An 11,610-nucleotide genomic window follows, 5' to 3' on the forward strand; every position below is an offset into this window, starting at 1 on the left:
CAACTTGCTGCTGTCGTGAAGAAAGATAACTTTTAAAGAATTCAAGTGCCCCGCTACGCACACCATATGCTTCCAGTTTCATTAAAAGAATGGAGTGTGAGGCTGTGTCGAAAGCTTTTTTGATGTCTATAAATACGCTTACAGCAACATTATGATTATGAAGAGCAGATAGGATAAGCTGTGATAGAGTAACTACAGCCGTGGACGTGGACCTGCTAGAAACAAATCCGTGTTGCTGAGGACAAATAATATGATTAGCATCAAGAAAGGTTTTCAGTTGGAAAGCAATTAATTTTTCAAAAATGGTATTGACGACACTCAGTACAGATATTGGCCTGTAACTAGACGGGTTGTTAGGGTCACCAGTTTTAAATATCGGAACAACTTTTGCAACTTTTAAAGTATCGGGGTATAAGCTAAAGTGTATCGCGTGATTGAATATTCTGCACAAAGGAACACAAAACAAATCAATGTTGTCCTTGATTACCTTAGCCATTATGCCGTCTGGCCCGGCCGCTTTATTCGTGGGCATGTTCGCCACTAAACTTGCAACTTCATCGCTAGTAATGTTCGAGAAACTGAATTCATTATTAATACATCGAGGTACGCCGGATGTCACTGAAGCTAAGGGAGTAGGTTGCGCACTGTTGTGACCGTAGGTTGTGAACTGATTAAACTGGTCTGCAGTCTCTATTGACAAGTTGTCAGGAACGATCTGTTTTCTTTTAACTGTTCCCGTAACTTCTCCTACAATCTTCCATACTTGCTTAGTGTCATTTCCTTGACGATTAACCAAATTAGTATAATACAATTTCTTTGATTTTCTCATCAGCGCCACGGATTTGTTTCTGTAATACTTAAACTGTTTCAAGTAATAAGCATTTGTTCTCTTGTTTTTGAGCTTATTGTAGTATGAATCTTTTTTTTTTAATACTGTGAGTTCACCTCCTGAGTGACTCAGCAAGGCAATGTCATCAGCAAATCGCAGATTATTTAGGTATTCTAAATTTATTCTTATTACCAACTGTTCCCAATTCAGGCCTCGAAATACCTCCTGTAAACATGCGGTGAACAGCATTGGCGAGATCGTGTCTCCTTGCCTGACGCCCTTCCTTATTGGAATTTTATTGCTGACTTTATGGAGGACTATAGTAGCTGTTTGATCAGCATATTTCACCAATTTTAGGGAAGCTAACCTGACGTCAGGAGTACAAAGAAAATATTCATTTATGCCAATAGTGGCTTCATGTTTGTGATGGCTGCGCAAATGATCGTTATGTCAGTTGCATACTTGACAAGTGTGATTGGCATTCTGTCTCTCAGTATATGAAACACTTTCATGCGGCCAATTGCACGTTACACATGTATCCGCACTTTAGAAATCTGCCGTGCCTCTTCAGTTTCCTTAGCAAACAGCTGCCTTTTCCCTCTTGTGAACGGCGGAACAACCAACTGAGCCCCCTGCCTTGCTACATCCTCCTTGGCTAAAAAGCCTCTGTCAGCAAAGACTATGTCACCTGCCTCCAAGCGCTCAATAAAGCCGCATTTGGTTACTATGACTTCGTCCGAGGATCGCCCAGCCCAGCACTTCGAAAGAAAGCTGATTGAGCCACATGGCGTAATTGCCACCAGAAATTTGATAGTGTTTGATCCTTTGTAGTGGGAATACGTTTGGGATCGTGACTAGAAGCCCAGAGGTATCTGGATTCTACACTCAGCACAATCAATTATTGCAATGAAATCTGGGTACTTTCTCTGCATCACCATAGGCATATTCCTTTTGGCATCTTCCTTTGATGACCACAGAATAAAGCGCTTGAGCTCTGCTGACAATAATGGGATGTTCTTGGCCATCACTCTGCCCACTGTTGTTTCCGACAGGCAAAACCTAAAGCTAAGGTAAGCATTGAGCAGTGCCAGCCGTAGCTTCATCAGGATGATGAGCACCACATCAGCAAGGTTACACCTGCTTGGTACATATATGCCAACTGTTTGCACCAGTGTAACAATAAACAGAAATGTTGCAATATTAGGCAAACCTGTGTACAACTGAACACACTGCTCTGTTAAAGCCCGGGCCGAGAACGGAGCTGCTTGGTCACAAGTTCCATTGTGTTGTCCACCCTTTACCGCAGCTTTCAGAACTTTATTGTCCCTCTGCAGCCTGTCGTTTTCTTTCTCCAGCCTCTTGATTTCCACCTCCAACATGGCATACTGTTCCTCTGATAAAAGAAAGGTTTGTTCAGTTTACTCAAGAGGCTTCTATGAAAGAACTCGGAATGGTCATTTACTCACTGCAGATATAACATGGCACAGCAACAACTGGCACGGCACGTGATGGGAGGTCACCTACAACAAATAGTAATAATCAATGAGAAAGCCTTGTGAAAATTGGATTTTTTATGATGTCATAGCCTCTTACTAGCACTTTCCTGAGCACAAAAAAAATAATAATGATGGCTAAAAGAAAACCAAAAATACTCCTCACAACTGCTATTCACTGCAGTCATACTGGCGTCAACATCTGACAAAGGCTGCTGAAAGCTCTGTTGTGTAGCTGCTTGCTTCATACGCACCATTCATCAGCTCTTGCCTGTGTGAAGTGTGGACCTAATTTTACTTGTCTACACCATACCTGGACTATCATCGCGCGTGGAGCAGACCACACTCGTGTCGATGTCACCGGACTCCAAAGAAACTTCGGCAGACGAATCTGGTGAAGTTTCATCACGCTCTGAACAACCTGGAATGAAAAAATTATGCAGTTTGGAAAATGGCACGACATGACTTGGATAGCGATGTTTCATCGCTTTCTAGGCATTTCTACACCGCTGCTGAAAAAAGTAATTTTCTGCAGCTTGCGAAAGTCGCAACACAGGAGAAACAACGTATCGTACTGCTTGCAGAGTCCCACGCTGCTTCAGCAACATCCCATTCGGCGGCTCGCTGTGCTGCACGCTGCAGACGACCCGCTGCAGCTCTCCTATCCTTCTTTCTGTGCGCAAAGATGCTTGGCACGAAGTCCGGGTGGCATGAATCTGACGACGGCCTCCCTGCGTTCATTAACGGCGGGTAGCACTTGGCAGCACACGACGGATACACAGATACCCACTGCTTGTGCTGTGTAGGGCGTTCAGTGCTCCAAGGAGCACGAAAATGTCGCAGGCATTCATGCCTGCGGCTTTGCGCGCAACTAGACAGGAATCATGCAGATGAAGAACCGAACAAGAAACCCTAATTTTTACCTGAGATGAAATGCTGGCCGCAGAGCCGATCCGTCGCCGAAGGTGTCCACTTGTCCCGCTTAACAGCCGCTATCCACTGCTTTCTACGCTGTTCATCCGCAGGAAACTTGTGGAAAATTATCCCGCTTCCTTTCTTGTGCCTCTCGGCACAACTAACTGCCACACAACTAGTCGGCATGTCGCAAATGATGCCGTAAAAACAAAGAACGCACAGCCGACACAGCAGACCGAATGCGGCAGGTCCCGCTTTTTGCCTACACAACGAAAGTCACTGCTGACGCCAGCGCCGCCGCATCTGTTTGACATCACAGACTGACGCTTGTCTATAGGCTCCGTGCGCTGCAGTTTGGCGCGCGCGAGAGGCGCCACCTGGTTAACAGCGGTGGCGAAAGGCGGACGCAGCCAACGCAGCTCTAATAATAATTGTTTTTTTTGGGGAAAGGAAATGGCGCAGTATCTGTCTCATATATCGTTGGACACCTGAACCGCGCCGTTAGGGAAGGGATAAGGGAGGGAGTGAAAGAAAGGAAGAATGAAGTGCCGTAGTGGAGGGCTCCGGAATAATTTCGACCACCTGGGGATCTTTAACGTGCACTGACATCGCACAGCACACGGGCGCCTTAGCGTTTTTCCTCCATAAAAACGCAGCCGCCGCGCAGCTCTCTGGTTCAGTTTGCAGTGAGCGAGGCGAGCAGTGACGTGTTTCGCCCGAAGGCGAAAACAAACTTGGATAATTATGGGTACTCTACTTACTGCTGTGCTTACCCAATGTCATAAAAGCTATAAAAACACTGCAGTCAAGGTAACGAATATATTTAAACGCTTTCCTTGGACATTGTGCGTGCTCGCTCATGCACGGAGGGTCTGCTGGAAATTACTGCACTGTGGAATTAAATTCATGAGTGTGAGCTGGGAAAGGGTTTACATTGACTGGGGTGTATTGAACGTGCCATCATTGGTAGGAACTGCTTTATGTCTTTATATAGAGCGAAGGAATGCGCTCAGTCAGTCACAGGAAATGGTGTACAGTGAAGTTCTTGGAGCTAGCATCTGAAGTTTAAGCCTTCATTTGTTATGCTCATCTGTGGTTCAGCGCATCAATTTTGTTTCTAGTTTTTTTCGTGCGTGTGTGTATGCTGTGGGAGCGCCATCGTACTTCTGAGAGTGCTTATGCTGTTTTTCACATTGTTTCACTTAAGCTTTTGTGTACTTATACCGGGAAGCTATCTCAGGTGACGAAAGATCTGATTAAGAAGCGCCAAAATATGAGGGCATCTAACCCTAGCTAACCGGAGCTATCAGTGTTAATAAATAAGCGCAAGGTAGCCGACATAAGGAAGTTTAATATGGAGAAAATCGAGCATGCTATAAAGAACGGAGGTAGCCTAAAAACAGTGAAGAGGAAACTAGGCATAGGTAAAAACACGATTTATGCATTAAGAGACAAGCAGGGCAATGTCATTAGCAATATGGATAAGATAGTTAACGTAGCCGAAGAGTTCTACACAGACCTGTATAGTAGCCAATGTAATCAGAGCGTTAATGAGAAAGACAGCAGTGCACAGCAATGCGTCATCCCGCCAGTAACGAAAGATGAAGTAAAGAAAGCCTTAGAAGCAATGAAAAGGGGAAAAGCAGCTGGGGAGGATCAGGTAACAGCAGATCTGCTGAAGGATGGAGGGGACATCGTGCTAGAAAAACTAGCCACCCTGTATACGCAATGCCTTATGACCTCGACTGTACCAGAAGCTTGGAAGAATGCAAACATTATCTTAATTCATAAGAAGGGAGACGTCAAGGACTTGAAAAATTACAGGCCGATCAGCTTACTATCCGTTGCCTACAAAGTATTACTAAGGTAATCGCTAATAGAGTGAGGGCAACGTTAGACTTTAATCAACCAAATGATCAGGCAGGCTTTCGTAAAGGATATTCCACAATACATCATATTCACACTATCAATCAACCACTACAGTAATTTGAAGTGAAAAATTCCTGCAGAACAGTAGTAGTAATAGTGGCACGTCGTTTGTAACATTATGAAGCAACAACTTTGCTGTGAGGGACATTTTGGAGGACATAAATGCAGCGTAATAAAAAACTCACCAGAAAGCACACGATGCACTAGGATAGATGCTTCCGTTATATCACTGTAATGTGGCCTCTCTTGTGAATGTAATTTATCGTGCCAAGAACTGAATTGTGGGGTTTAGCGTCCGGAAGTGACAAAATGGCCATGAGGGACTCAGTAGTGGATAGGTCAAGATTAAGTTAGACCATCTGGGGTTCTTTATGCGAGTTATAACGTGGCCAGCAAAGTGGTGTTTTGCCTCCATCAAAATAGTGCTGCCGCAGCGATTCTTGACTCGCCAACCTTGGAATCAGTGGCCAAAGCCACTGTGCCACGTATTGTTATGCTGGAATTATGTCAGAGAATTCAAACTGACTAGCCCAAATACTTGTCTTGCAATGTGAAGGACTGTGATCGGTCTTGGCATCCTTTGGCGGCAATTAGATATATAAATACATGGGCCTTTGTAATTCAACTCCGTCGAGATTTTTCCACCTAAGCAGCTTGTACTGAACTCCCATCCTTTAGGTCAGCAGCGCATCTGACTCTCTGCACAACCATTCTAAGTCCTGCAGAAGACTAAGTGCTTATACACACGTGCTGTAATATGTTTGTATTGTCTACTTTGCTTTGTCTGCTGTTATTTTCATCTTGTGTGTGTATGGCCTCTTGGGTCCTGTGCTCCTCATTGCTTTTATAGAAATGTGCATTTCAGCTTGCTTGTCATGAGAAGAGTATTTTGCTGTTGTAAACGACTGTCCATGTTTAACCTGTTGTATTTTCTGGTCGAATCTTCTGTAGACATGTGTTCCATTGTAGAAAAATTGTTATTTATTTATTTATTTATTTGTTTATTTATTTATTTATTTATTTATTTATTTATTCATTCATTAATTCATTCAATCCTGCCAGCCAGAGTGGTGCAGGTATACGTCATTGTACATTGCAATGCAACAAAGAAAAGAAGCGAGCATGGAATGAGCAGACACCAACACACTGCATTTCCTAAAAAAATAGGCGTAAAACCCGGACATTATAGCGGGATATATACGTATATAACTACATATACCACTCAATACGTGTAAGCACCATCCTTTCCAGTAGTTTACCAACGCAGCTAGTCAGCACAATTGGACGGTATGATGTCGGGTCAAGTGGCGATTTCCCTGGTTTCAGGAGCGGAACTGGATGGCTGGACTTCCACTTGTCTGGAACTGTGCCCTCATTCCATGATTTGTTGTAATACGCCAAAAGCACACGCCTAGCTTCTTGTCCAAGGTTTGCAAGTGCAGAGCATGGTTGACAGTCGGGTCCCGGCAGTGATGACCGTCAGCAACAAGCCAGCGCGGCATCAAGTTCCATCCGAGAATCCTGAGAAGCGGGAGCGTCGCTGCAATGCAGCGTTGCGGATGGGGTGGATGGCCCTGCTACCCTAGCGCAGACATCCTCAGCTACCTCGACCTCGCCACGTCGTTGGTAGAGTGCGAGAGACTTGAAAGGGTGCAGCTGGTGTGGGGATGTTCGGAGGCCACGAACGACATTCCAGATGTTTGACAAAAGTTTCCGTGGATCAAGCGTTTCACAGAATGACCTCCAACGTTGCGCCTGGGGGGCTTGAATTCTGCGCTGAATTTTCTTTTGCATGCGCCTCACATCTCTGAGATCAAGGCTCGAGATTACTCCAGCTTACTCCAGAAGAGCTGGTAGTACATATGCTTCCCAAGCTGAACGAGCTTTCTGTAGCAGAGGCCTAAAAAACTCTGCATTATATTTCACTTCAGTTATTGACATTTCGTGTGGCAGCCAACAATGAAGTGCGCATTGTCTTTCCTGCCCACGTGCAACTGAGTCTGCACCTGTGTATAATATGGATGCTTCTCAATAAGATGACCTTGGTCGTTGAGGTATGGAGCTTCGAGCGCGCTGTGGTTAGGCTCCCTCAAAGGCCACGGGCACTTAATTTCGACGAGTCCCACTCCATGGCAAGAGCAGCTCCACAGCCCATCAGGTGTTGCGCCTAGGAAAGGGGCCTGCACGGAAACAGTGTGTGGCAATGAAAAATATTGAACAGAAGAACAGAACTGGAAATTTAATTCAAAACAACAGTTCGTATTTTTTTGCACACTTCACAAAAGATAGTATAATTTGATGCAACTCGAGAAAGAAACAACAGATGCATTTCTAAGGAAGCCCTCAAACCAGTGGCATTGACAGACTATCATGATGTGGTTGATCAGCCTCCCACCTGCTGGCGTGGTGGATTGACTGTGTCATCATGACACTCGATGCTGCAGGTTGAAAGGCCTTCTTTCAGGGCCATTACCCGCTTTCTTCTTGAGCGGTATCAGTGTATAAAACTAATTGATTGTTAACTATGTGAAAAATAAGGACAGCAAATGCTATCCATTTTAAGCTCCACACAGCTTGTGCTGCAGTAGATAAACAAACAGCCAACACAAGCAAGCTTTTTCGTTTCACAATCGGCCGAAACTACGACAAACTTTACACATGAAACCTTGGATTTGTGCAATGAAATGCTTTCAGATCATGGCCGATCATATAACATTGGCTAACCTTCTAAATAGTGATAAAACAAAATTCACATGCATTTACACCAAACCATACATCTGGGTCAATGATAAAGCCAATTTCGTGCAGTTCAAAATTGGTGTGGCACGTCTTCATATGCTCAAAGTATTGCTCCTTGACAGTCCTTTCGTTATCCTTGCCCCATCTGACCGATTCCACATTAAGGCGTGGTCGCCGTTGCAGAACACTGTCGAGAAACCCGGTTACATATTCTTGTTTCAGTGTCGAGACCTGGTGAAAAAAGAATGACACAAGAACAGGTAAAACACTGTATCATAAAAACAAACTACTTGTTTGTTGACGATGATGTTTTAAGAAAGTGCGGGGAGAAAAATTGGATGGAGGCAGAAGAGGAATTTGATCGTTTCGATGCAGCTTTTTCCCTCGAGTTATTAAAGAGTGGAATGTGCTGCTTGACTCCATCAAGAGAAATTATTCCCTCAGTGCCTTTATTGAAAGCCTTGAATTATTTATATCATTGTGCACCTGAACATTAGTACAGTTGTGCCTGAACTTATTTTTACCCTTCGCGACTGAATTGAGTGACAAATTGTGACACCGTTGTGCGTGTGTGTGATATGCCTTTTTTCCCTTCTCTCTTCCTCCTTTTAGTCCCCTAATCTCTCTTCCCCAGTGCAGGGTAGCCAACCGGAACCCCTTTCTGGTTAACATCCCTGCCTTTCCCTCCTCCTCTTTATATATCTATCTATCTTTCTTGTTGGTTCAGCTCGGTCTGCTTTTTGTGTCCAGTGCAGTTGTTGCAGTGCAGTATTTTGTGTTGGGTTGTTTTATTTGCTGAATTTTACTATGAAAGTGCAGTTATCAAGATTTTTCTATTCCTGCAGTAGTCTGCGAAGGCTGGCAGTATCAATAAATGATATTAAATCTCAGTGCTACCAGCAAGTATTCATTCCCTGGGAACAGCTGTAAGCTCACATGAAAGAAACAGCATGAGCAAAGTACAGCACTAGAACCAAATTGCATACTATCATATGCAATTTTCTTGCCAAGCAGAGCAGCAGGTGGTTCACTCACACATTTTGCATCTCTTTTGAGGAGTGCAAGGACTTTCATAATTGCACACTTGTTGTTGTCCCAAAGTTTAAAATAGCAGTAAAGCCATGGTAAAAAGGAGTGCTGAACATGAGCACAAACATAGTCATTGAAGGCATTGAGGACAACTGCATTATATTTTGGTTCTTGGTAAATGCGAATCTTTGGCTCTTTTTACCTACTGCAATGCGTGTCTGGCAGCTAAAGGCACATTTATTGCTGACGAATTGCACTTAAATTTTCCCGGCACTCCATTCAAAATAGTGACATCTGCACAGAAAAAGACGCTGTGATCACAGTTCGGCGGTTGAATTTTGATGGAGGCGAAATTCTAGAGGCCCGTGTACTGTGCAATGTCAGTGTACATTAAAGAACCCTGGGTGGTCTAAATTTCCGGAGCCCTTCACTACAGCATCCCTCATAGCCTGAGTCGCTTTGAGATGTTAAACCGCCGCAAACCAAACCAAACCAGTTATGAAGTGAACAGTGGTGAAGCCTAGCCTCTGGAATCGGCACCTAGAAAACTAAGTGCTGCAGGTTACCTGCAAAATAGGCTGGCGATGGTAACACTTGTATATCATTAGCCGACCTTCTCTAGCTCAAAAATCTTACGTTTATAGTCAAAGCATCATCTTTGTCGTTACAATGCGGTAATGTATTAATAAAAGCCAACTTCAATTTGTACTCAGTGTCTCCTTCGCATCTTGTATTCCATATACAGGAATAGGTAGGTCAGCTCGAATTACTGCTTCTTACATGGCCTTAAAACATCACACAGTATGCGTTTGCAGCATTCTGTGAATTATTTGGCATGCTTGATGCTACACTTAACCTTGTCCAACCATCCATCTTCAACCATTTTTCTGCACGCAAGTCACTAATTATGATGGGAGCCAAGGACCTTTCGCAACAGTTCCATGCTAAACTTCACCTGTCTCAAAAAGTGTGGAGCAGAGGTATTACTGATGTCTCTGTCTCCTCGAATGAGCCTTCCCCAGTAGCACAAGGTGGCGGGCCCATGCGGGTCCGACATGGGCAATGAGGGCTGGTGGCTGCCCGCAAAAAACCTACATGGGTCCCTCGTGGGCGCATTGCTGGCAAAATAGGTTTGGGCTGCCCATTTTATGCCTGAGTGGGCCCCTCGTCAGCTACTCATGGGCTTAAAAAGAGCGGGCAGCCCGCCTGGGTCCCACAACAGATACATGCGGGCAACAGTGCGGGCTCTATCATGGCGAAGTGTGGGCAGCCCCTCTTGGGGCTGCCCGTACAGCACCTTGAGGGAGCCACGGTTGTTTTGTGTGGGCAAATAGATAGTATTCCTGCCTTCGGCCTACATGGATCCTGCGTGCAAAATACAGGGGCTAAACTTTGGGCTGCACAGCGGCGAAGCGTTGTAGGCATGCAGCTTGGGCTGTCTGAGCAGCGCCTACGTTATTCCCGCATGGGCTAGGCGTGGGCACATTTGACATTTCCGCATCTTCCCCGCCTCTATCCTAAACAGGGTATGAAAGGGCTAAGCATGGGCTGCATGCATGCCACCCCAGATATACATGCGGGCAGCAGTGCGGGCTCTATCATGGTTCAGTGTGGACAGCCCCTCTTGGGGCTTCCCGTACAGCACCTTGAGGAAGCCACGGTGGTTTTGAGTGGGCAAAGATAGTATTCCCGCCTTCGGCTTACATGGGTCCTGTGTGAAAAATACAGGGGCTAAACCATGGGCTTCACAGTGGCGAAGTGTTGTAGGCATTCAGTTTGGGCTGTCTGAACAACACCTACGTTGGTCCCACATGGGCTAGGCGTGGGCACATTTGTCGTTCTCGCATCTTCCCCACCTGTATCCTAAACAGGGTATGAAAGGGCTAAGCATGGGCTGCATGCAGTTGGTATGCATAAAATATGGGGTTATATGATGGTGAAGTGCGGGCAAACCCAATAGGGGCAGCCCCTGCAGCACCCTCAAGGATCCAAGGAGGCTAGTTGCGTGTGGGCAAACATATAATATTCCCACCTACAGCCTACAAAGGCACTGCGTAGAAAATACGTGGGCAGCGCATGGGCACATATCAGCCATTCCCACATCTTCCCCGCCTACATATCTGATAGAAAAGGGCTAATTGTGGGCTATGCAGTGGCAAAATGTGTGTGCATGAATCTGGGCTGTACGACGGTGAATTGCGGGCAACCCCGATGGGGGCTTGCCGTGCATCACTCTGACGACGCTGTGTGTGGAAACAGGAGTATATATCTTCCTGTAGCCTTCGTAAGTCCTGCGTCGATTATTCTGGAGTTTGCAGTGCAGAAACATCACGCGTAATGTTAGCGATCGTTGCCCGGCGACACCTATGGACATGTAGTCCCACTTACATTAGTCTGGCTGCATATCCTACATCACATGCAAAAAGGTTGCATGGGTGCCACAGCGATGAAGCATGGGCGCCTGGGTGAAGTGCGGATATATATATATATATATATATATATATATATATATATATATATATATATGTGTGTGTGTGTGTGTGTGTGTGTGTGTGTGTGTGTGTGTGTGTGTGTGTGTGTGTGTGTGTGTGTGTGTGTGTGTGTGTGTGTGTGTGTGTGTGTGTGTGTGTGTGTGTGTGTGTGTGTGTGTGTGTGTGTGTGTGTGTGTGTGTGTGT

General features: G+C 45.2%; 1 pseudogene; it reads right to left on the reverse strand.

Annotated features, from left to right (window-relative positions):
- Window positions 1–1,227: 1,227 nt before the first annotated feature.
- Window positions 1,228–2,208, reverse strand: LOC144129789 (uncharacterized; annotated as a pseudogene).
- Between the last annotated feature and the right edge of the window lie 9,402 nt (window positions 2,209–11,610).

The sequence above is a fragment of the Amblyomma americanum genome, chromosome 1 (assembly GCF_052857255.1).
Source record: "Amblyomma americanum isolate KBUSLIRL-KWMA chromosome 1, ASM5285725v1, whole genome shotgun sequence".
Taxonomy (NCBI): Eukaryota; Metazoa; Arthropoda; class Arachnida; order Ixodida; family Ixodidae; genus Amblyomma; species Amblyomma americanum.